The sequence below is a fragment of the Alosa sapidissima genome, chromosome 7 (genome assembly GCF_018492685.1).
Source record: "Alosa sapidissima isolate fAloSap1 chromosome 7, fAloSap1.pri, whole genome shotgun sequence".
Taxonomy (NCBI): Eukaryota; Metazoa; Chordata; class Actinopteri; order Clupeiformes; family Clupeidae; genus Alosa; species Alosa sapidissima.
The window spans coordinates 11,744,671-11,772,170 of record NC_055963.1 but is presented as its reverse complement, the minus strand read 5'-3'; the positions used below and the strand labels follow the sequence as shown (position 1 = coordinate 11,772,170).

At 43.9% G+C, this 27,500-nt stretch overlaps 1 protein-coding gene across 1 annotated transcript in view; it reads left to right on the top strand.

Moving 5' to 3' along the window:
- Window positions 1-27,500, top strand: part of opn7b (opsin 7, group member b) — a 68,683-nt gene that overhangs the window by 12,768 nt on the left and 28,415 nt on the right. The window lies entirely within an intron of this gene.

Here is a 27,500-nt window from a genome sequence, read left to right as displayed (position 1 = left end):
CAGCGCACATGGGTAGGACTCACATGTTCTGACAGCTTTCTGGGACACTAGACATCCTTGAGTGTGTCTGTGTGTGTGTGTGTGTGTGTGTGTGTGTGTGTGTGTGTGTGTGTGTGTGTGTGTGTGTGTGTGTGTGTGTGTGTGTGTGTTGTCCATGACTCTCCATCATGTCTTGGCCATAACCTAATCAGTGCAACAGCTGTCTCCTGTCAGCCTGTGAGGGGCATGCTTGTGAATGTGTGTGTGAGTGTGTGAGTGTGTGAGTGTGTGTGTGTGTGTGTGTGTGCGTGTGTGTGTGTGTGCGTGCGTGCGTGCGTGCGTGCGTGTGTGTGTACACACACACACACACACACACACACACCATCCTCCTCTTCCTCTTGCTGTGGTTTGTGCTGCTGCTAGTGCAATGTAGCTCACTATTTTGGGCACATGTGTGTGTCTGTGTGTGTGTGTGTGTGTGTGTGTGGGGTGGCACCCTTTTCTCTCTCACACTTTCTCATTTACCAACTGTAATGTCTTCTTGCCTCTCATCTTCCAACTCTGTTCTCTACTCACTGCTTGGATTACTGTCCTCCCCTTTTCTTCTCCTTTTTTTTCTTCTTCTCTATTCACTCACTACACTCCTCCGCTCTGTGTTTGCTCTGATCTTGTTCTCCCTTTGTCTCTCCCGTCTGTTCGCTCTGTTCTGGCGCTTCACTTGTCTCTTGTCTACTGCTGTGGCTTTCTTCTTACCATGTGCAATTTTCCTAATCTTCCTCACATTCTTTCAGTCTTACAGTACCTCTCTTCTCCCCATGGCTCATTTCTGAAAGTTTCCTTCTCTCTCTCTCTCTCTCTCTCTCTCTATCCTCTACCCCTCTACTCTCTGTTCTTCTCATTTATTTGCATTTTGTCTCTCCTTCGTCCTCCACCACTCTTCTGTCGTTATCTCTCTATCTCCTCTCTCTCTCTCCTTCCTGTGTTCATTGGCTCTTCCCCTCTCATATCCCCTCATCCCCTCCTCCTCTCTTCTCTCCTTCTCCTCCCCCTGTTCATCATGCACTTGTCTCCAGTCCTTCTCCTCCCCTGCTGTTCATCCCCCAGCAGGCTGCATGTGACTGTCATGACAGAGCAGTGTAGATAGATATACTTTATTGATCCCTATAGGGGAAATTCAAGTGTAGCACCGCGCCAGGCTGCTGTACAGGTTTGGGGGTCAGCAGAGTTCAGAACTCGGTAGGGAGACTAGAACTCTGTATTTAATTACTTTTTACTAGGCCAGAGGAAATTACCCGTATCTAGTAGGGGACTTTTGTGAATGTGTGTGTTTGTGTCTGTGTCTGTGTGTGTGTGTGTGTGTTTGTGTCTGTGTCTGTGTGTGTGTGTGTGTGTGTGTGTGTGTATGTGTGTGTTTGTGTGTGTGTGTGTGTGACAGAGAGAGAGAGAGAAAGAGAGAGATTGTGTTTAATTATGTGTATAACTCTGTTGTAATTCAAGAGAGGGGCATGAATGATGCCTTGGACAAGGCTCTGTGTTTTGTCATATTGCAGCATGTGGCATCAGCATCCCCTGGCAAGCACAATAAAACCACTAAGCATACAAATCAATGTCCATATTAAAGCACTCAGACATGCCATACAACACACAGTAACATGCCAGTCCTATTGAAAACACCCCTAACAACAGCGAGTGGTGTTTGCTGAAGCGCGTTTAACAACAAAGATGAGAGATGACTCACAAGGGTGAGATGACTGATCTAATTTACGTTGAGTAGACAAACACAACATAGGGAGAAAGAGGGACAGAGAGAGAGAGAGAGAGAGAGAGAGAGGAGATATATAGATGGAGAGGACCAGAAAGAGAGACAGACATGGAGAGGGAGAGAGCTCTACTCTGGAGTGTGGCTGTTTGCTACTGCATGCAGTCTGTCTATTTTTTCTCTCAATCTACTTTCTTTCACTATCCTATCCTCCCTGTTCTCTTTCTCCTGGCCTCTCTGTCTCCCTCTCTCACTCGCTAAACATGCTCTCTTGTCAACACAACAGCAGCATTCCATCAGCGTGCCATTCTGCCGCTTTAATCTCCTCTTTAAAATGACGGCTGCATTGAGGGCACTGCGTGCTCGTGAATCTCCCCGTGGTCTAATTGTCCAGATTCCCCCACCTCTCCTCTGCTCTCCATTTCCATCTCTCCATCTCTCTCTGTCTCAGGGAATTACCGTCCATTGTTGAAAAGGCCCTTGTTTAACATGAGCAATCAAATGAGGCAGTCTTCCCCTGAAGGGGCTTCATTATCACTTGATTGAGCTTCACACAGTCCATGAGTGCACCGTGTGATGTGTATGGCTGCGGATTGCCTGAGCAATCACATGTAAAAGGGCTGAGAGTAACGGCCGAAATGTAATCCTGGTAGTTTATTCCACCACACCCATTTTAGAAATGTACTGTATTTTCTTCTGCCTTGTGCTTAATATGTCAGCTAGTTCCGGCTAATTAGCTTAATTGGGATGACACGACAAAAGAGGATGGAGAGGCTAACTTGGGAGGAAACGAAAAATGCCATCAGGAGGTCAGATGGCAAGATTGTACTCCCAAGGCTATTCACCTCTACGGAGTATGATCTGCGGCGGTGGCCTCCCTTATCGTATGGAGATATATTTTAGAGACGGACTGGCCATCCTCAGCACAGTATGTCAATACATAATTTATTTTTGTTCCCAAATCCCAATGCATTAGGGTACATTCAGACTAAGCGTCTTTTTCTCAGCTTCCGGCGTCCGTTTTACATTATAACCCTATGGAGTAGACCGTGTTTTCAAAAAAGTCGTCGGCTTCTTTTAAAATGTGACTGCAACCGTCTTTTTCTGCAGCTCAGAAGTTGAGAAATGTTCAAATTCTAACGGAAAAACGCCATATGTCATGCTGTCTTTTTTACGGATGACCAATTACAAGCAAATTACCGAGACCTGTGGTTTCCCATGACAACCAAGTAAAAAATGGAGAAGGTGACAGAACACCGGTCGAGAGACTCGTTTTAGTGTCTGAGCATAGGGAATTGTTTGACATGACTTCACAACTTTACCATAACATACCAAAAGCAATAGAACTCTATATAGAATTAGAATTGTTTTCTTCCGCAATATTTTTTTATCCACACGTAACGTTAGTTACTTTGCCTATCGCAAAGAAAACGCTTCCGGCACACATCTTCCGGCAGATTTTTTTTTCCAAACTGAAAAAGCGGTCTGTATAACTTTTTTTGTAAGAAAAAGACGCTAAGTCTGAACGTACCCTTATCTGATTATTTACCGTTCAAAATGCTAAAACCAAAACACTTACTGCAGGGGTGTTACAGAAACTTCTTAAATTGCAAATCCTATCTTATCTGTTTGGTAACCATGGTAACTATGTTAAGAAAGTCACCAAAATCCTAAATAAACGTTCCTAACTTAATAATGATGCATAACATATGATTGCCAGTCATCTCGATCGAACTCTGCTATCTCAATGTATCACAATGGATGTAGTGCTCAACGGGAAGTTCGGACACAACTAGGGCAAAGATGGTGCCCCATGTGTTTGCGCATGGATTAAGGTGAACACATTGATCTTTTAAAAAAAAAAAAAACATTTCAAATCAACATCACACCATATGTACCACATATATCATGTGGAACCTCCTCTTTACGGTAAATATTAAATACCACAGGACTGATAGGACTGGATATGAAAGACTTCTTTATTGTTCAGTTCTCTGTTGGGGTTTCTTTATTTCCCCTGAGTTTATCAAAGTAATCTGTTGTTATTAAAACTCCTCAATGCAATATAACATTTCATAACCTTTTTTTTACCAGAGCCATGCACGCACCTACAGGAGCAAAGTATGGAACCAATGTATGTTTGCATGCAAGGGTCTTTACATAATGTAAATCTAAATGTATAAGACTTTCATAAGATTTTTACATCAGGGATACATCAAATCCACTGATCTGGAACTAGCATATCTTTGCATGCAAGCGTCTCTTTACCTGCTGCCTGACTGGAAATCTGAATTTTTACAAGAATCCTTTCACACAGGGGGGCTGTGCAGGCATGCACAGGGACACCTCTTTAAGAGGAAAGACCCATCCATCTGGAAGTGGCATCTTTTTAAATGCGAGTCAGCAAATGTCACACACACACACACACACACTGTACTGTCTCTGTGACCTCCCTGTTATGGAAAACAGGGGTGACCTTATCCACTTGGTGAGCAGGGTGGATAATAGAGAGGTAAGAAAGACCCCAGAAAGACTGACATGCATGAATAATTGCACAGATGACACAAACAAGCACAAACCCATGCCCACACACACACATACACACAGCACAGAGAGAGAGAGAGAGAGAGAGAGAGAGAAATGTCTCGAAACAGTCACACAATAGTCCACATCCCTTTTTCTTTAGGCGTCAATGTCAAGTGAACTCTCTTTCTCTCACACAGCTGAACATGCCATGTTTTCTGATTTGCACTCACAGCTAAACTAAAAGGCTGAGCAGGCTTCGGGGCAAGAAAAGCTGCTCTTGGCTCTTCGGATCTTTCCAGCAGGGTCTGGGACAAGGGCACAGGGGAGTAAGTGTCTCGTAAGTGGATGGGAAAGAAGACGGGTGGCGTACCGACATCAACAGCGCTCAGTGAAACACGTCGCTCGGAAACCCCATGAGTCAACGTCAGAGCCTCAGCCCTGAGCTTTTGACATTCACTTACGAAGATTGATCACATTTTAGGGAGCACAGTCAAAAAACTCTGTGATTTTTATAGATCGAGCGAGTGAGCAGCCTTGGTGTTGTCGGAAACTCCAGGGGATGGAGAGAGGATTGCTGCATTTGAGTTTATTGTGCAGAGGGTGTCCGTGGAGATGGTTCATATTAAAAACAGACGCTGCAAATAAGTCATGATTGTCTGTCCTACTTACTGAATGATTTACTGATGATTTAATTTGAATCAGTGCTGTTCTAATGGAGCCCTGCAATTGCCTCAGTGGAGACAAATCCTCTGCATGTTTTCTCCCTGACACCTAACAGCAAAGCACAGCAAAAGTGGATCAAGGAGGATGTGTGTGTGTGTGTGTGTGTGAAGGAAAGTTAGACAGAATGTGTGTGTGTGTGTGTGTGTGTGTGTGTGTGTGTGTGTGTGTGTGTGTGTGTGTAAGCGAGAGCCATGGTGTGTGTGTGTATGTGTTTGCTTGTACTGTAAGTGTGTGTGTGTGTTTGTGTGTTTGTGTGTGCATGTGTCCTTCTGTGTGTGTTTTTTTGTGTGTGTGTGTGTGTGTGTGAGAGAGAGAGAGAGTAGCCAAAGAAGACAAAACAATCACTTGAATCAAAGAAAACACAGTATCTATTACAAATGGTATATTTTGATGGGCCTGTGGAATTTTTGTTGTAGTTCTACAAACCACATCTCGCTCATTTGAAGAATCTTGTCTTCAGATAGTATTCTGAAACCCCATATGTGCATGTGTGAGAGAAAGAAATGCTGTGTGTGTGTGTGTGTGTGTGAGAGAGAGAGAGAGAGAGAGAGAGAGAGAGACAGAGAGAGACAGTCGTTCAAATGTTGACACTGAATCAGAGCTCAAGTCGAAGCACCAAATGTCTGCCTTCTCCCATCATACCAACACACAGCTTGACAGATGCACTACCCACCTTGTGACCTTCATCATTTCCTTTGGTAATTCCACATTGCTATTCAGAGTATAGCCCTCACAAAGCTTTGGAATGTCTCAAATACCCACAAAACACTCTCATTGTTCCCGACAGTATGTAGAGCAATGTCTGTGTCTAACTTACATCTATTTGCATTTTGCATTGCATTTGTCATGTGAGTTCATGCAAACCAATACACACACACACACACAGACAGACACACACCGGTAACCGATGACATAAGCACATATACCCACTCAATTTTCATACGTAAATATATGGCACACCAGCAGATGTCCGCACCCACCAAAGTCTGCGCTGCACAAAGGCATCTTGTCTCACCTGTCAGTGAGCTTGTGAGCCCATCTGTCATGTCTCTGGGCTTTAAGAGCAACCTGCTTGCCTTCTCAGCCATCACACACGCATGCACGCACGCACGCACGCACGCACGCACGCACGCACGCACGCACGCACGCACACTCACAAACCCTCCGCCCAGCAACAGTATAGGGAAATCCTTGAATGGCATCAGGAGGCGCATGTGTGACATGGGAGGTTTGATAGTTTCGTAGTCAGGATTGCACAAGCAGCATTATAGCCATGTTTGTTTATGCCGACATGAAGATGAAAGGGGGGGGGGGGGGGTTTGGTAACCAGGGACATACGCCATCACTTATGCAACGGTGACATTGCACTACATTATGGCGGTGGGCAGGAGCTCATTATCCAGATGCCAGCGTTTATTTGTTCCCCTTTTATTTGTGACAATCATGATGTTTGAACCATTGTCCTGTAAATGTATAGGATTATATTTATACTTGGAAATGTCACTTGAAATGGTTTCCTTGTGTCTCACGTACAATCACCTCCTGTCTAGAATGGCTTGCCTTGTAAGGAGACATGCCTTCGGTGAGCTTACAAAATCACATCGGCCCTCCTTAAGATACGCACTGACTTTATCGCTCCTTTGAAGAACAAATAATGACAATTCAGATTGCAATTTATTTCAGAAAAATAACAAAAATGTTTCCACGAAATGTCATCATCTGAGTGTGAAGGGTTCCATACAAGTGCATCAAAGGTCAACCTCACTACTTGGCAAGAAAGACAAGGAGTTTATAAAAAAGAAAACACATTAGACAGTAGAAATCAGACAGAGATAAGTGAATTCAGGAGAAAGAAGATAGAGAAGAAGATGCTGAAATCTGCGCGAGTTGATAAGCAGGGCTCAGTCATTTTGCACAGGGTTTAAAGAGGCCTCACAGAGCAGACTAGATTAGAGGTGACTTTGGTGGTAATTAAAGATTGTGTCTCTGCTCCAGTGCAGCACAATTAGGGACTTAATGCTTGTGTTTGGCACACGATCAGCCCCTCTTATATAAATAAAACATTAAAAAACTTGGCACTAATGTGGAGGCCGTTTTTTTTTTCTCAAGAACTTGTGTTTTGGGGTTGGGTAGACTGCATGTGTGATGAACCCATAACTATAGGGGCTGCTATTAAATGGCAATTAGTAGTTTCTAATTTACTTTCTCTCCAAACTAAACTGTGAGGGACCAGACTGCTAAAAGTGATGTGGTGTTTTGTGTTTCAGTTTGCAAATTGTCGTGTTATTCAAAACAAAATAGCGGTAGAAGGATAGAAAGCCAAAGGAAGATGAAGTCACAAGGACCTCGAATAGCAGTGTAATCCTATGTGAAACTTCTTGTATGTGGTTCTGCTCGATGAGACTTGAGCTTTTCTACATTGCGTAAATCCTGGCTCTTTTGTCGACATATCTCTCCCGTCTTCACGGCCCAGGCTTTGTTCATGGCACATCTGCAGCATCAGCTCTGGTACTCTGTCAACGGCACATCGGCCCACTCTCTCCATCATCCCTATCTTCCACCACGATGCGGTTCCCCCCGGCGACAGTCCCCCTCCCGTGCCCACGTCCCCGGCAACGCTGCCTCTCCTCCCCAGCGCACCTCCTCCCCAGCACTCCTCGTCCTCTGCGTCTCCTCCCCAGCACTCCTCCTCTCTCATCCTCTGCGTCTCCTCCTCCCCAGCACTCCTCCTCTCTCGTCCTCTGCGTCTCCTCCCCAGCACTCCTCCTCTCTCATCCTCTGCGTCTCCTCCTCCCCAGCACTCCTCCTCTCTCATCCTCTGCGTCTCCTCCTCCCCAGCACTCCTCCTCTCTCATCGAATGTGATGAAAAACTCACGGATGTTTTTTTGTTTCTTTCCTTGCGTAACAGTGCTGCAGGCACCAATATGTTTTTGTTTTTTTCTAAACAGGAAAAGGGGGGAAATTCTCCATAGTCACGGAGAACTGCCAATGATGCTGCACACGGATGCAAAGCTTCCTGTCTCTTTTAGGCCCTTTTGGCTTAAAGGTTTATCCGATACGTGTGGTTGCATGTGTTGGTCACTACGCACAGGAGCAAATTATTTTGACCATGTGGCCAGGAACTAATTAATAATATTATGGGGTCTCCTCCAGTTCCACCTGTGTTTGGGCTTTTAAATTCAGTGACATGTTTCTAATCATCGAGCCATTTGTCATGGCAAACACCCCATCATTTTTTTGCTTCAGAATCATGGTGAATCACTAATCATCTTTTCTGTTACTGTGAGAAAAAGAGAAGTACTGACCTCAGAGACACTGAAGAATATCTTTGTATAACTATCATTGTCTTGTCCTTTCATGACTATTAACATGAACAGCCAAAACCTCTGGGTAGTTATAGTATGTCAAACCCAATGTTGGGGCAGATTTGTCAACAATTTACATCTCTGAAACCTACAGAAGAGCTGCCCAAAAGGCAAAATTCCCATCACACAAGATAAACTAAATAGACATGAACTTTGCCCTTTCACAGAGAGTGGTGTTGACATTGTAATAGTAACCATATGACATTCAGTTTGGTACTCTGTGGTTATTGTGTTTATGTTTGAATAAAGATGATAAGCCTTTTTAAGACCAAGCTCAGCGAAGATGGAGCACATGCACATCTGTTGTGTAGGTCATCTGGAGAAGGTCAGTATGAGGGTAGGGGGTACCTCTGGGTTTGTTTACTTTGTGCACGTTTCTGCCATGAAACTATTGCACCCCTTTACTCCAGCCAGTGCCATAACAATAACCATAAGCCAAAACATCAGCTAATGTGCAAAGCCTCTGGGTCATCTGGGTTTGGGATTCTTTTTATCACCCTTTTGTCTCTTTGGATACAATTTGTCTGCATACTTTAAACAATCCTCTGAAGTGTTGAAAAACATTTAGGGTTTTTATTTGTTCTCAAGATAACCTTGCATTACAGCAGTTAGAGCCTTTAACTCTTAACTTTCAATACACACTATATCAAACACCATTAACACCAAAATCTCAAAGTCTTGTGGGTGTTTATATGTTAAGGGATGACACAGTTTTCCATAATATCGTAAAGACATTTCCAAAACATCTTATATTCCATGGCATTTTTGATGGATTCTAGATGGATTCTACATTGATGGAGATCTCCATGGCGCACCACAAACAACAAGCGAAAGATCTGTTATGCAACCATTACTTTGTAAATCTGTTGGGATGAGAGCTAGAAGGAGACACATCTTGACTTACATTGAGATAAATAGCTGGTCTATGTTCCCGCATCCATGTAAAGCGTAAGGCTTATATTGAGCCTAAACCTATATAATTCATGTGATGTGGACTCTTACATTTGTTGGATTTCCATATGAAACACTTCCAGTTCAACATAATACAGTATGATCAAAACATCTGTGATGGTAAGCACTTACCATATGCCATGCCTGCAATTGTATACACAATAGTACAGCAATACATGCACATAAGCACTAAACCCTGATCCCTGAGAAGAGATGCTCCAGTCTAGGATGTTCTTCTAACAGCGGAGGGAGGGAGGGAGGACACAATACAATATGATACTGTCAGTGAACATGCCTCATCTTATGGGTGATGATAAGTGGATACACAGATGTTGCTGCTAATTCAATGGTGCTGCTGATCCAATGGTTTGTTCACGTGTGCACTCGATGTCCTCACACTCCTGTTACACACACACACACACACACACACACACACACACACACACACACACACACACACACACACACACAAGCACACACACACGCACACACAAACACACACACACACACACACACACAATTAAGGGTAAGACATTCCATTAGGCACCAATGGTTAATTAAGCGTTCTGACAGAATGTTCATCTGAAGAAAAGGAAAGTGTAGTGAGAGAGAAAGAGAGTGGAAACTGGGGCAAGACATCCTTTCTTGCGGTGTGGGGTGAACTTGACTAATTGAAATGAAGACGTTTGACTGTCATTCCTCTCCGTGCTGTGGCCAAATTGATTCAGTAATGAGAGGCTGAAAGGTCGTCCATGAGTCGTTTGTCATATCGCCTGAATCCCAACTCTAATCACCGAGACCCCCCCCCCCCCCCCCCCCCCCATCCATCTGAGAAGTGTCACTCGACTGTGCTTAATTCAAGCCCTTCTTCCCAGATGGAGTCATTTCTGTTCTGGACACACAGCCAATAGGAAAGTCACAAAGAGGAAAAAACACACAGAGCATTCTTAAAGGAGGGTATATATCCAGAAACAATGTATACTCCAGATTCGAGGAGTGACTAGTATTTCCTGCTTGGTGATGTTCATGAAACTAAACATGTAAGCCTCTGTGAGAAAGCCAGGTGTGTTTGTGTTTGTGTGTGTGTGTGTGTGTGTGTGTGTGTGCATGTCTTTGCTGTTAACGCCTATGGAATATTCCTGCTAACACTTCTTCTGAGCATGAGAGTGTGAAACAAAAACACATTCCCACATGCCACGCCACACACACACACACACACACACACACACACACACACCTCTGAAAATAATAATCTTGACAGATGGAACACCAGTGAAGGGAATAACAATGGATTAGGCATGCAAATACACATGTAGGCTTTCAAACAATGGATGTGTGTCCATCCCATTAGCCAGTCTCCAGGACCATTTCTTTAAACTCTTTCTCTCTCTCACACACACACACACACACACACACACAAACACACACACAATCACACATACACACACACACACACACACACACACACTCAATCACACAATCACACACACACACACAATCACACACACACACACACACACACACACTCACTCACACAATCACACACACACACAAACCAACACACACACACACAAACACACACTCACTCACACAATCACACACACACACACACACAGAGGCAAATTCTTGAATGCATGCATGTACAGTACACACACGTGAAAACACCTACTCTCACTCTCCTTCTCTAGCTGTTTCCCACTGAATCATCCCATCTCTCTCCGCCTCTCTACGTCATCTTTTTATGTTATCTCTTTCTCTGTCTCTCTTTCTTGCGCTTTGTTGTTATTTCTCTGCTAGGTGGACTCAGACATTAGGAGGCTATTCACGCATCACTTTGCCCTTCCATCACCCTTTACATGTAGAGGTCTATTTTTCTCACTCTCCCCCTGTCTCTCTCTCTCTCTCTCTCTCTTTCCCTCCCTCCCTCTTCCCTGTGTTGTCACTGCCGGCCTGTCAAATTATAGAATGAGAGGAAGAGGTTTCAAAACACTGAGCCTCAATAAACAAACACCAGTCACCTCCAAAATAAACAAAACAAACCCCTACTGGGTTCAAACGTCTTACTCTGGATTTAGTTTGCTCGTTATTCTCTCTCTCTCTCTCTCTCTCTCTCTCTCTCTCTCTCTCTCTCAAATAAATAATCTCACTCTCTTTCACCCCTCTTGCCCCCCCCCCCCCCATACAGAGTTGAACTTCAGAGAAAATTCCAGACAGGGACTCAATTTATTTATTTTTTTTTAAATTTATTTATTTTTTTGCTCAGAGTAAGCCTGTAGGAGCAGTAATCCTGGGGACTCAACTTCAGATGCAGATTGGACAGTCTGGCCCAGACTGACAGAAACCCTCTCCCTTCGTCCACTGTGATTGACAGGGCCATAACACACGGCAGGCAGGGTAGGATTGGCCTCTGGCTCGTCCAACGATCAGCCAGGAGGATAGTCAGGCTGGAAATGGAAAACAAAAGCCACCTGTTGTTTGCCAGACTTCATTTAGCTACATTGCTTTGTTCCTCACTGTGACCCACTTCAGCAGTTAGTCAGAGAGGCTTTTAACATCGCCTTTTTATATCCACAAATCGAATCTTATGTTACTAATGTCATGCTCTATCATGCTGCCTCCACAATCACTCTCTGAGAAGTGTAGGTAAATCACAGCAGAGAATTAGATCCACATGTGTTTCTGTTTTCATTGCTGTTTATATTTGCAGATGCTTTGCTATTTAAAGTGGTTACTTGACAGTATCTACATAAGAGTGATATGACACTGTCATGAACGTGTCATAAACATTATAAACTTTATATAAACATTAAAACAATATCATGTCACTGCAGGGCAGCTTTGTTCGAGTGTTCACAGTTCAGAGACTATTAACATTTAAAGATGAACTGAACTGAAATAATCAACATTGATAATGTGTTGATTATGACAATTAAAAATAAATGACACTAAAAAATTGAATTAAAAAAATCAATACGTAGCCTTTTTTAAGCAACACCAAAATTGCGTTTGTTAGTATTAGAACGCTGCCAGTTTCAATGATGTCACTGGCATGGTAGGACCTGAGAAGTTCTATAGGCAACAGCTGCAGCATATTATGTATACACGAAAATTTTAATGGCGTGGGTTACACATTTGAGCCTGTGAGGGACAGGCCTGTAGTGTCTTGACTACCACTAGATGGGGGACGATCGGTTTCAGGCTCCAGCTCAACCTTCAGTAGGATTATTTGGGTGAAAATGACTGTGTGGAGCCCCAGCTGTGGCGCAACTGGCTGGGGCACCTGCACGTACGCCGGCGACCCGGGGTTCGATTCCCGCCCCGTGGTCCTTTCCGGATCCCACCCCGACTCTCTCTCCCACTCACTTCCTGTCGTTCTCCACTGTCCTATCTGATTACAGGCATAAAAAGCCCAAAAATATACTTTAAAAAAAAAAAGAAAATGACTGTGTGGGCGCTGCCAGAGCATGGGCACTGGAATCTATCTGTTGCAAAGCAGTGGCGAAACGTAGGGAAAATGTTCGAGGAAGCCAAAGTGACGGGAAAAATATGTTTATTTATGTATGTGTTTATTTCGGGGGGTATACATTTTGTGCAATGTACAACATAGGTACATTTTGTGCGGCACAACATAGGCTACTGTAGACCTAGCCTAGAGGTCATGTAGAAAACGTAGGGGCGCTTGAGACAGCAACACGCACGCTGTCTCTCTTGTCTCCCTCCATCCCTCACACACACACATTGCCTATTGTACATCCTCCACACAACTGCATACTCACTTACCACCACTACATTAGGCCTATGCGAAGGCTACGGTGCATATACAAATAAGCTATAACACGCATTGTTATGGCAATGTAGGCTAACGCAGTCTGGACTACTGGCACTCGTAACAACAACTCACACAGGCTCTCTCTCTCCCTCCCTGGGGTAACTTTGTTACCCCAAGTTGACCCCAGATACATGGAGGATACACGAGTTTGCCGTTTATTTTTAACGTTAGTGGAGAGTTGGCAGATTTTTACCTTGTGGATGTTTATTGCACGAGTCTCTTGGATAGCAGCACTGCGAGTTAAACTCCCTCGCATCAACAATCTGCCCTGAGACGGTGAACAACTGGCTTCAGGGTGAGTAGAAAGGGACATTGGATTCTGTTTACAGACCCGCTGTGGTTACCAGCTAGTTATTATCATTATTATTATCGATCTGTGATATCGTTGGAGTCATGGTTTATACTCTCTATGGTCGGAGTGCTAGCTTGTGAAATTTGACATAAGAGTGTTTCCAAGGTGTTTAGCTGCTGGCCCTTTCCAAGGTTGGATCGTATGGTAGCCTACATGTATCTAACACTGGACCTCATTCGAGATATTATTCCAAAGGAGACAGATAGGCTACTGCACTTAAAACTTTAAACGATTGAACGAACCTTCCCGGACTTTGTAATTGCGACCAGAGACTGCATTGGGTGAACGAAGCCGAAGTTGAAACTTAGGCTCCATGGCACATAGACTGTGGGCTCGCCCTTCTATGAATTGAAAAAGACTACAAGCTGCCCCACCGAGTTTGCGATAAAGTAAGCAAGAAAAGTTTTTTTTAAGTCAGGATATGGCGAGTCAATGGCATTTATTCGTCCAAAGTTACAGACCAGTTTCCATAGTGCACATCTTATCAATAGTTTGAATGTCGTGTGTGTTTCTGCTCATTGACAAAATAGCATTCAGTATGATTCATGCCCAATTAATTTCCCCTGTTAAAGTGTTCGCCTTTGTTTCACTAGTTTGGTTTCATTTTGTATGAGATTTTGTTATGTAGGCTAGCCTATGATAAACGGCTTATGGCCAATATGTAACTCAGCTAGGCCTAATGTTAGTTTTCTCAGCCATGTCAGCTAGCCTCAGACTCATTATCTGCTATGGCTGCTAGTGCTAGTGCAGAGTAGCTTACCATGCCAGTGACGTAGCCGATTGTTGAAATCCAACATGGCGGCGCCCGTGTAACAACAACACTTTCAACGTACAATTTTATCCCTTTTAATAAATTCAGCCATTTTAATCATTGTACCAATGAGAAGAAATAAAATACATCTGTTATATCACCTTTACTTCAAATTCCAGTTCAGTTCATCTTTAAATACATCTGAATAGCGTACTTACACTGATGTTTGTGCGTACTGTGCTTGCTCTGATTGCCTGTGCAATGTAAGATAAATTATTCAGCGTGAGTAAATGACATTTCTACCTTGCCTGTCTTGTCTCTGTGGTCTCAAAAGATGCCTCCGGGAGCATTTTCTGCCGTTTTAATTGGCTTGCACTAATACGAGTGCGGGCAGGCTTGTGGCGGTGCAGCGATTAAAAGTGAATGGCCGTTGAGGCGGCCAGGCAGATCTGTAATCAGGGTTAACGTTCACAGTGGAGAGTGAAGCTTGGCAGCAGTCTCACTTCCTTTGATGGGGCTGGCGGAGTGAGTGGGGGGCAGCAAATGGCGTCTGTTGATGGGCAATCAGATGATCAAAGGGCATATGTAAAGTGCTATAGAAGTGCCAGGACATGCAGTGTGCAGTATTTAAAATGTTCTCCCTCCTCTTTGCATGCAGTGGGCTGTTGTTTGCCCAGCAGGGATACAGCTGGACCGGGGGAAAGACTCTCCCTGAGCACAGATGGAGCATCATAGATATTAGAAAGCTAGATACCACATTGTCCATCGAGTTCTATTTGGTGGCATATGTGCGGCTGCCATGTTGCTGGGGGCAAACACCTTACTGTCTATGGGCAACACTTGCCGGCAATCAGAGACACAATGTCTGATTTCCAATCAGAGATACCTGTTTCTCCATGAGCCTCCAGAAATTGTTGCCCCCACCCCACCATTATGGTGGCACTATTTACATACGTTCTAGAACCCAATGGGGTATTTAGCGTTCTAATATCTACAGTATTTGGAGGGCATAGTGTTAGTGAGACACTGAGTCACGCCCAGCAACTTGGCTAACTGCTCAGCTGACAACCCAGACGATTGATCAGCTGTTCACTCATTCTTATATTAGTGGCATCATCCGAGGCGTCCTTTTTAAGCTGCCGTAGCCTGCCTACTTTTGCCGCTTTCCCTGCAAGCCTTTTTGCAGCCCAAGACCACCCCATCTCCACCTCATACATCTGACTTATCAATGTCTAGTTGTTGTCATTGATGTCTGGTCTGTTCTGTACCCTATGTGGGGTTTATCTTGCTGCTCCCAATTAAACATTATGCATTGCAAATGGTAATTAACTATCTGGACAAAGTGGTCCTGACTGAAATGGGGGAAACATTTTGATACTCAAATGATACTCAATTAAATTCCCTTTTTAAAAGAGCCAAGCGGAATTTAATGAAGGCCTCAGGACAAGCATAAGCAGAATATTTCAGCTGGCTCGCTTACCCGCTCACTTGCTAGCTGTGCTCTCGTGCTCTCGCTCTGTGCAGGCACAGCAGATTGCCTAAGCTTAGCCAAGATCTGAAGCCGCCACGTTTGTCTGGCTTGGGTCAATGTGCAGTAAAACCCTATGAATACACGTAAGCAGTGCATATATATCCACGCTAGAGATCATCCCTGATCTCAGTCAGAGAGGGAGGAACGGCTAAAGATTTGTTTTTGTTATTTCTTTCCCAGAGAGAATGTCAATAATCTGCCTCCCTCCCCAAGGATAATTTTAAGATTTTGTTCAGGTAATACGAGACAGCGTTTGATGTATTTATTTGTGTGATGTACGGGAGGAAAATATTGATGGTGGAACATTCAGGGGAGGGAGAGAAGCCTATTGATCTTATGAAGGCTCTTGCTTTCTGAGGGGTAAGACATATGTGGTCATTTTTAACTGCAAGAATATGCAGTTCATTTACAATGTATATCCAATCTCATTGCTCAGCTGTACATCTGGTCTGGTTAACCTCCAGATTTCTCCTGTTCCCTGATTGCACTAACTCCAGTCTGAAAAAATTTCTATTTAATCATACTCAAGCAAAACTCAGGGACAACAGTAAACAATCCAACAAACAGACAAAATAGAGATGTCAAAAGGATTTGTGGCGCAACTTCAATTAAAAAATAATACAGTGACTGTAGATTAAGTTCACCAACTCGAAAAGCCCACAATATATGATGTTTCTGTAACCCTCATCGAGTTGCAGTGAGCCTTACTTAATGAAATGTACACCGTGTCTGGAAAGTTAAGCTTCCAGCTCACACATAATACACACATAGACAACCTCACATGCCTATTTATGCATGCCCAGCAGGATCACAATTATCATTAATTAGAATAATAATAATAATTTCAAACGTAAGAGACATGCATTCTGGAGTTTTTTTCTCTTGTTAAGTATTTTGCTTGATTGTAATTGTAAACGTATTTAAACAACATTAAAAGTGTATTTGTGTCAGCTTTTCACTATAGTCTCTGAGGGGATCAATGAAATATACTTTGAAATGTCAGTGGTAGGGCAAAGTAGGCTTGAGAGATCAGTATCATGACATATGGCTTCAGTAAGTTACCAGTGACCTGTCATTTTGTAAGCTTTTTTTTATTAAAGAATTTGACAGTAATTGTGACACATTGTGACACCCTAGTGATTTAATGAAGTACGCCTTCTCTAATACAAGTGAAGAGCAATTCTAATTGCATTTAGACATCTTAATTACTTACGTGAGAGTCAATTCTGCATGAAACAATTTAGATTGTGCTACCTTATACTATTGAAATTCAGGACCATAGTTTGATTTCATGGGCTGTCTAATTGTGTTTCATCAAGACAAACAATATTAGAATTGTGCGCATAGTGCTGTATGTCTAATTAATACTCTACAGTCGCACGAGAGGTCCTGGCTCCATTCATGTTTATGTATGACTGAGAGTAAACGCTGGAGGCTCTCTATGTGGGAGAGGAAATGAGAGAGTTGATACAGCTACACCAACGACCAAATCATTTTTTTATGTTGGAAAAACACAGATTTGAATTGTTGCAATAACCTATGCAATAACCTATGCAATGTGGGTGGGTGTGATGGCATTCTGTGGCTGATTCTCAAGAGCAGATTGGGTAGCCTATATCAGGACTTAAATCACCAGAACCTCTTGCTTTTGAATGATCCACCAGAACTGCAGTTGCACCTGAGCATGTATGTGTAGCTCGATGGTGTTTTAAGCCCCCACCGTCGACTTCAAGGCAGCGCTGCAACCATTGACTTCAAGGCACCTAACCCTAACCTTAACCGTGTTTTATTTAATTTATTTGACTTTTAGATGAGACTAGGGGGGCGGGGACAACTGGCCAGTGCATAATGGTCCAAACAACCACTCACTAAAACAAAATTTTAATTCTAATTTCCTAACCCTTGCCAGTGATGCCAGTCTATTTTGACCACTTTTACAGCGCTACTATTTACAAACCAGTAATCAGATTAAAGTTACTTATCTAAGTTACTGTGCGTTACTATTTTTGTCATTTTCCTTAATAAAAATATATATTCTTTGCTTTCTTCTTGTCTTGGGGATTACAATAATGTCATGTAGGCTATGCTCATGTTTTCAGCATGAGGACAATTCACGTGTAAAACCACGCAGCGACACAAACGTAAACAATAATGGAGGGAGAGAGAGAGATGCACATTTCATCAGTCATTACTTTGAGTTTGTGTCAGCTAAACATGACAACATTAAGGTACATTGTACATTCTGTGCTGGCGACAAAGTGCTGTCTAGCTAGACTTCCCAAGTCTTCCGAAGTTTTGGGAGTCTCCCACATATTGACAGCGGCTTCCTGACGCCCGCAAATTACATAAAATCTCTCGGAACCTAGAGTAAACAAGAGCACGCAAGCCAGACCGAACTTCAAATCAAAGATTCTAGAATCTTTGCTTCAAATCGCATGTGCATATGAGCTTAACGCACACACAACGGAGAGGGAGAGAGAGAGGAGTGGTGCGTTTGTGCCTGAAGCGCATCCAAGACAGAGAGCATTGTGGTCTGTTTTGCTAAATCAACCAATCAGTTTTCAGTGTAAGTGTGCTTATATCTCTTTTCTCCCAAACATAATTAATCAGTTCAGTCAGTGTATCTAGGAACAGGAGCGTCATGGCAGCGTCAGTGCCCCTCAAAAAGGAAGATTTAAGACCCATTTCACATCAGACTACACAAAAGTGTACCCAATTGTCTCAAAAGATTAAAACATAATGATAATCTTGCACACTGCACTGTTTGTAACAGCGACTTTAGCATTGCTCATGGCGGGTTACATGATTGCAAAAGACTTGTTGAGGTGAGTTTAACAAGTGTAATTTAATTTGCATATTACTCAGGCCTATACAAGATGGCTAGTTGCCAAGGCTACATGAAAAAAAAAAATCTACAAAAAATCTACATATTTTACTAGAACAATTTCTATCAATAGGCCTTGCTTATTTGGTGTACTTAGACATTATTGAACAAACATCTGAATTTCAGTATCTAAGTAGGTTAGGTTGGGATGTCTGCTATACATTGCTGTTAAAATGCACTTCCAGTATAGTGAGTATCGGCAAAATCATTTTTATGTTGAGGCGTTGGGGGTGTTGTCGGCAGCTGCTGAAAGTAACTAATAATGCAACTTGTAATCTAACTTAGTTACTTTTAAAATCAAGTAATCAGTAAAGTAACTAAGTTACTTTTTAAAGGAGTAATCAGTAATCAGTAATCAGATTACTTTTTCAAGGTAACTGTGGCAACACTGACCCTTGCCCAACCCTAGTGCCTTACATGCAGCGCTGCCTGGAAGACGACGTTGGGGGCTTACAACACCAAACGCCATACGTGTGAGTCCCCATATGATGTAAATGTATGTAGAATATAAATAGCATTTAAATAACATTGCATGCAAAATAACCGTGTGTTTGCAAATTCTCAACACTACGTCATTATAAATACAATCTGCTTCCACACATATGATCACTTTTTTAGAGCCCCACCTTCTCTCCTAGCTATTCCTTACAGTTATTTGCTATGCAAATAGGCATGTAAGCCCTGCTAAATTTTTATAGTTTTATATTATTTATTTTTTATTTGCTTAATAAATACAGGCAGTGACTGTGTCCTCATTAACTTCAAGGTAAAAGTCAGGAATTAAACTTGCTTGCTAGCGCAATTCTACCCACAGTGGGATATTTTCATCTTGTAATATGCTGCGTATATGCTCCCTTATACATAAGTAAGGAGGAGAGAGCCCTTTGATAAATGTGGCCTTCTGTGTTTGTCTGTGTGTGTGTGTGTGTGTTTGTGTGCATGTGTGTGTGGGTGTGCATGTGTGTGTGTTTCTTTTGTGTTGTGTTGTGTTGAAGATTAAGACCTTCACTCAGTGGGAGATTTCTGCTGCTGCTGCTGCTGCCTCTGCTTGAACTCGTGTCTCTCTGTGTCTTCATGAGAAGAGAATGGCGTGACAAAACACAATGAGTACAATTGCGAAAAACAACAGAATCCAGTATTCATGGGTTTTTACAGCAACTGAGGGACCGTTGCAGCGTTTAACGGCATGGAGAGAGGATATGGGAGAAAATTAGGGTCTTGCATCATTGCTCAGAGCGTTGCCCCCCGAATGTCCTGTCCTCAATTCCTATCTGACACACACACACAAACGCATCCACTGGCACTTGCATCCCTCCCTCGGCGGTGATTTCTTGTCTTCTTGCCTCTCCACCCTTCTTTTCCTCCCCCTTTTGTCTCTTTCCCTTTTTCCTTATTTCTCTCTCTCTCTCTCTCTCTCATTCTGTTCCTTTGGGTTTCCAACTCTCGTTCACTGGCTGGCGAATCCGCAGTGTCGTCCCAGAGTCTGAATAAAACATCAGTTGAGAGTTGTTGCTCCCTTCCTCCTCCATGTGCCAGAACACAACCACTCCCTCGTTCTCTCTCTCTCTCTTCCTCTCTCTCTCCCTTTTACACCCTCTCATTCCTTCTTCTCTTTCTTTTGTCAGCAGGAAGCAGCTCTACACGCCATAAATCTGAACTCCCTAGCTGCTTTCTCTTCTTCTCTTTCCTCATCCGCCTCTCTCTCTCTCTCTCTCCCCCTCTATCCTCCCTCACTCTCTCCCTCTACACTCCCCTCCTTCCTCGTCCTCCGTCCTCTTCCCTCCACCCCCCCCCCCCCCCTCGCTGCCCCTCGAAGCCTTGAGCTCAGCAGGCTCTGGCCCTCTTCCCAGGTTGTCCCGCGTCCCAACTAATTAGACAAATCACACAGGCCTTTACGGATGCAAATGGAGGTTAAACAGCAGCAAGGCTAGTTAGCCACAAGGTGCAGAAGGGGAACAGAGGGGGGTGCAGTGGGGTGTGGTTTGGGTGGGGGGGGGGGGGGGGGGGGTTGTTTCTCTCTCTCTCTCTCTCTGCATATGACGTGTCCATATGCACTCAATCACTGTCATACACACAAACACACACAGACAGACATGTATCCAAGGACACGTGCACACACACACACACACACACATCCACACACATATATCCACGGACATGTGCATAGAAACACACACACACGCACACACACACACACACACACACACACACACACACACATCCAGATACATTCCCATAAATTCCCAAGTGCTAAACACGCCTCCATATAGATACATTAACAGCCGCACAAAAGTGTTAACACACTAATGAGCACATCCCCTTGACAGACACCCTCAAAGCAAAAAAACATTCAAACAGAAATGGAAAGCAGGCTTTCCCAGAGAATCCGTAGACACTCAGATGTAGGATATCTGATAGTATGCCCTTACTGTCCCCTGTAGATTTGCTGTCCTCACTGTGACTTATTGCAGGCATGCAAGTGTCACTGTCTGGGGAGAGACAAATGCAACACCACTGAAGAAAAACAGGAACCAGTCTGAACTGAAGATTCCTTGATGGCTATCTTATTAAAAGTATACTTGATACTCAATGTAGCTTTTTAAAGCCTCTGCATCTCTACACAGTCAGTGACTGTGTCCTCATTTATTTCAAGGTAAAAGTCAGGAATTAAACAGACAAATCAAACTTACAGAAATCAGTGTGACCTCAGGTTAAGCATGTATAAGTGTACACAAACTGGCCTTCTCTAGGTAGAGACGAAAATAATCTGAATGGTCACTGAAATAAAATCATCCCCTGCATAGGCAGTCCTGATTGGCCCCCATGTCCCTCAAACCAGGTAAATAAAATATATTCCAGACTTTTCAAGGGCCCTCTCTCCCCTTGGGCCCCTATAATCAGTAGTGGTTTAACCCCCCCGTCCGACGCCCCTGTGTGACTGTAACAGCAAAGTCAATTGAAAACAATTCCGATGAGAAAGTGAGAAGCCACATTGTGTTTTTTATATGGCAGTGTATCTTTTCTGTTGTCGCAAGAGTGTGTCAGCAATACCGTTCTGCCGCTTGGGCCACAGGTCCCCCCTGGTTTGTCCCTCACATGTCAGCTACACACTAACACGCTCTAACTGCATTGGATTTAGCTTGTTTCCCCAAATCTGATTACAGTTACTCCTTATTAGAGCCCACAGTAGCCTCCTACTCCACAGTATGGCCACCATTCAAGTGTCCTTGGGTGCACTGTGCTTAACTAATCAAGCCCTTAGGGCTTTTGATGCGATTAATGAAGTCACTTGCTCTGACGTTAAAACCAACGTAAGGAATATGTGTCCAACCTGTATAGCATTAGTTTGACATTACATGTAAGCCCAGGGGTGTAGGCCTTTATAACGACTAATTTATGAGACTTCTGCCTGTCGTTATCCAGGCATGGGGCGGTTGGACTCGTGTCTCAAATGCACACAGATGTATTTTGCACACAAACCCCTGCTGCAGCTGGCCCTGCCTTTCCTGGTTGTTTAGCTGCCTTAGCTGTGTGTTGGCTGCCACTCTGCTGGTGCTGTGTGCAGAGGCCAGCTGCCTGCGCGAGGGTAAGGAACAGCTGGATGCCAGTAAATCCCCTCAGTGTGGTGCTGAGTCTGTGCGCTGGGATCCGAACTAGAAACATGTTGGGCCCTATCATGACAGTCTAAAGAGCATCGTCACTCGTCAAAAGCTTATTCAAATTTAGTAGGATGTCCAGTCCACATTGGGAGTGTTTTCGTTATAAAAACCAAAACGTTGAGCGCATGGCGCAACAAGGTGTTCCTAGGTTTCTTAATCATGGGTGTGTTTGGGGCGTAACATCATTTAAACCAATGAGAATGACATCTGGGTCTGTGCGCTGGGATCTGAATTGTGCCAAGAAACACATTATGTTTACCTACCACCTAATGCCCCGCTGCCAATGCTGAAGAGCCTCGCTGGCGATGCCGTTTTGCGACTGGTGTGTGATAAACTGGCCGCGTCCAGCTTTTTGTCATGGGTGGCTGGACGAGGCTGAAACAACAGCCGAGCCAAAAGCGGAAGTGAACTTTTTCCTCTGCGGTGAGTTTTTTTTTTCTCTCCCTCTTGTTCGCTTGCGTCCCTTTCGTCATTACCACTTTATAAGCAGCTGTTTTCACTGGCCCTGTGGTTTATTTATCTATTCATTTGTTTCATTTGCTTTCCGAGCGCCCCTGTTGTGTTCACCAATGGATTAGAAAAACTAGAACAAAATAAACAATTGGTGCTGGCTGGCAGCCACTCCAGCACAGATTTCTCATTGTGTTTGTGTGTGTGTGTGTGTGTGTGTGTTTACTCTCTCCTCCTACCTCCATAGTTATCTTAGGTGTGTATGATGACCCTTGGGAGCATTTCCTGTGTGCAGGCAGGCATCGGATGCACAGAATACGTGCAGGTCTCTATTGCTTTACTTGATTTATTTAATTTAATTTAATTTTTCTCTCCGATGCCCCTGCGCTGGCCAAACCTGCTGACGCAAGAAGTGCCGTGTTTATCTTAGCACTCCCTTGTCAATTATACACTTGTTCATCTGGCCTCCCCTGACACACACACACACACACACACACACAAACACACACACACACACATACAGAGACACACAGACAGACACACATAGACTTACGCTCACACATCACACATGCACTCACACACACACACACACACACAAACTCTGTCTCTGTCTCTATCCCTTTCTCACTCAGACACACAAACACACACATACACATATGAAGAATAGCTGTGGTCAGCTGTGTAAAACACAGGCACGGATTGGCGGTGACATCGCAGCGCTGCACAAGGCTGGTAGAGCGGAGACGAGGCGGGCAAATGACGGGCACTGGGCCTTGGCACAGGGACTTGCTCCCCGCCGTCTCTGCGCAGGAATCGGTCAGTACAGCTGGTACATCCTGCCCACGGTGGTCTCACGGCGGGCATCACAGGTGCGAGGAGGGACCGGGTTCCAGATGGAGAAGGGCAGGGAGGGATGGGCTGGCAGGCAGGCCGGACGATGGCCGTGGCGTGGGGATGGCAGATGCTGCTCGCCGTTTTTGTCTTGCCACATTTGTTGGTTTAACCACAGAGCTGGACACGTGCCATGGGAGGCTCCCTTTCATGTGCGACTCAGGCACGTGTTGGGAGAAACTTTGCACTTGCAAATAAGCTGAGAGAGCTTGCATTCGCAAAATGAAAGCATGTTTGCACATACAGATACTGTATACAAACACACACACAGACACACACACACACACACACACACAAAGAAAGGCATACATTCAAACACATACTTGCGGTGAGAAATGTAGCAATGCATGAACAAATCACTCCTACGTCTCCGCTCCACAGTGGTTCCTCACCACAGAATTGGTGAGCCAAATGAGCATAACATTCACGCTGTGGGTAATAGGTACTTTATATGTATGTATTCATAACAGGACATGCCTGCTACTACCCCTTTCTTCCTACCTTAGCCAACCCCCCTGCACGCACACTCTAATGGACTCTCCTGGTGGGGGTGCAGGGCAGGGTTTTCTTCCCTGCTGAAAAAACACAGCCTGCATGGCCAGTTTAAGGTGGTTTGCTGGTGTGTGTGAGTGTGTGTGTGTGTGTGAGTGTGTTTGTGTGTGTGTGTGTAGGATGTGTGTATGTGGAATATAGAAAAAAAGACTGATCCAGAAAATACAAACGCCTGTGTAGCAGTACAGTAAACATAGCCATTTGGATTTGGCTTATGTAGGCAAAGTGGTGGAAACTGCTTGAGCTTGGTCTTTGCCAGGGTTTATGTGGCTTTACACTTGCTGACTGTCAGAAAGAGGTCGGCAATTCAGAAAAGCAGGCAAGCATGGACATTTTGGTATCTGGGCGCTTGTTTTTTCTCTCGCCTTCTTGTCAGGTTGAAGGCAGAGGGTTTGTATCTTTCTTTGAAACGAGACCAAACCAAGAGGCACTCTGATTCTTTCTTCTTCTTCTTGTTGTCTCCATTTGTTGTTGTTGCTGGTGTTGTTGTTGTCATCATGCCAAAAAGAAGAGGAGGCAAGGGGGGGGGGGGGGGGGCAAATCATGCTTTATTCCTCGAGAGCTGTCAGAGGCAGAAGAGGCAGATGTGGCAGTGGCGGGCCTGAGGAGGGACGCTGGGTGATCCATTGCAGCCCAGCGCTGACAGAAGCCAAAGCAGTGACTCTCTGGGTATAACAAACTCGATGGCCATCTTAAAGGCAGCGCATAGACTTCAGCACAGCACAGCATGGAACAGCACAGCACAGCACAGCATGGAACAGCACAGCACAGCACAGCACAACACAACACAACACAACACAACACAACACAGCACAACACAGCACAGAACAGCATGGAACAGCACAGCACAGCACAGCACAACACAACACAACACAACACAACACAGCACAACACAACACAACACAACACAACACAGCACAGAACAGCATGGAACAGCACAGCACAGCACAGCATGGAACAGCACAGCACAGCACAGCACAGCACAGCACAACACAACACAGCACAACACAGCACAACACAACACAGCACAGAACAGCATGGAACAGCACAGCACAGCACAGCATGGAACAGCACAGCACAACACAACACAACACAACACAACACAACACAACACAGCACAACACAACACAACACAACACAGCACAGAACAGCATGGAACAGCACAGCACAGCATGGAACAGCACAGCACAGCACAGTAAATCATGCAGCAGGCAGGCAGCCAGGGGTATGCAAATGCTTGGACTGTGAGGTTGCCTCACGCCTAAGCCTGAAACGGACTGCAGGCTAGTTTAATAAGATGAGTGTGGATGAGAAGGCATTAGAAAAGAGAGAGAGAGAGAGAGAGAGAGAGAGAGAGAGAGAAAGAGAGTAGAGAAGAGGGCACAGAAGGGTAAAGCATGTAAAGTGGGGTCTTGTCAGAGGTCTCACATTAGAATGGGTCTTGTTTGGTTGAAGTGTAGCCAGTTCATTATGGCATTTGACTGAGCTGTTTAAACTGGTTAGACAAACGTTCTGAGGCATGAATATGTCTTCCTAGTAAAAGACACTATCTGACTTGAGAAATGAAAAATCCGCAGCAGTTGTCTTGAAATTAGAATGAGTTATACGCTTCAGTTTAAGCCAATTGCATTCTACCCTGCCTGTGCAAAACTGCCAGCAGGCACCTGCAGAATGCTAATGTTCATGAAGATGAACTCCTCCCATTGTCATGTTCCCATCCACAAATTCAGTGTTTAATTCAATAGGAACATGGGGAAATGCTTTAGTGTTTAAGTTGATAATCTACCTGCTTCTCTCATTGTTGTCAGAGCTGTCCACCACAAATCCTATTCTGCCTGTGTATACTGTCTATTGACAGTCTATTAATAGAATAGAATAGAACAGAACAGTGTATACTGCATATTAACAGAGAACAGAATAAAGCCATAGTAATTACTGGATGGCTAATTTACATTTACATTAATTAATTTAGCATCATTTATCCAAAGCGACTTACATATGTCAAATATTACAAGGGCCATTGTCCCCGGAGCAACTCGGGGTTAAGTGCCTTGCTCAAGGGTACAATGGCGGAAACCGGGTATTGAACCTGCAACTTTTCAGGCTACTGCACGCTAGTCAGACTCCTGAACTCCAGCTACTACACTACCACCGCCGCCCCATAACAATGCTCCTAATGCTGAAGATTTACATTAGGTTTGTTTGAACCACTTAAACCAAGAGGGGTTTAAAGATGTATCTGTTCAGCTTACACTTCATTAATTAAGTGGTTCTTAGGAGTTATGGTTTACTGTATATTTATGGTATTGTTTATTTTCATTAATGGTCGTTGGTATTGCATTGACATTATTGCTATTTTACTCAATGTTGTCTTACTAACTTTTAAAAACTATTGCATTGTGTTATTCTGTAAGTCGCTTTGGCCTCAGAAAGTGTAACCACATTTTTGTTCCATACATTCTCTGGGGTTAGCTGCTAGTTGATTTTAATTGCCAAAACTCATCAGCCAGGTAGATCAGCTAATTAGTGAAATCACATGTGTTAAGTCTGCAAATAGAACCAAAACATGGTAGGACTTTTACCTAATGGAGTTTCCCACCCCTGGTGATACGTGCATTATATAATTGTATTTACAATGTTATAACATGTGCTTATTACACCACTGATTAGATCAAATGATTGATAACTGTGTTCTGCTGTTGTAGTGTGTACCCACTACAGCATGGCCAATAAGTGAGTTAATTAGGCCATTTATCACTGGGAATAAATCACATTGAGCATATAGATAAAGTGATTAAAATTACACTAATCCAAATCAAAGGGCTTAGTTTCACGAAGAGACAGGCAAGTTAGGCAGCATGGGCATTTAAAATGATGAAATTAATGATCCTGATGGCACAGCCCAAAGCTCTTTGCTGAAAGCTCACCTATTTGGCATTGCCCTCTCTCTCTCTCTCTTCTTCTCTTTTTCTCTCTCTCTCTCTTTCTCTAATTACAATTCAAAGAAGCACTCTCAGCATATGACTATTAGGTTACAGCATTGCAAAGCATCTGGGTTAGATGACTTACATTGCATACACATAGTTTCTCTCTCTCTCTCTCTCTCTCTCTTTACTATTGGCATCTCAGATGCAGTGTTTATTCCACATGTCTGCATGCAGAAAATGCAACAGTACCTAGTGAGTAGCAACATGTTCACCTGCCAAACAGTTTCAAATCAAATACTGAGTGTGATGTACTGCTAGCCTGTGTATGTCTGTTTTCAGTCAATACGTCTGGTCTCGTGTCATTTTCCAC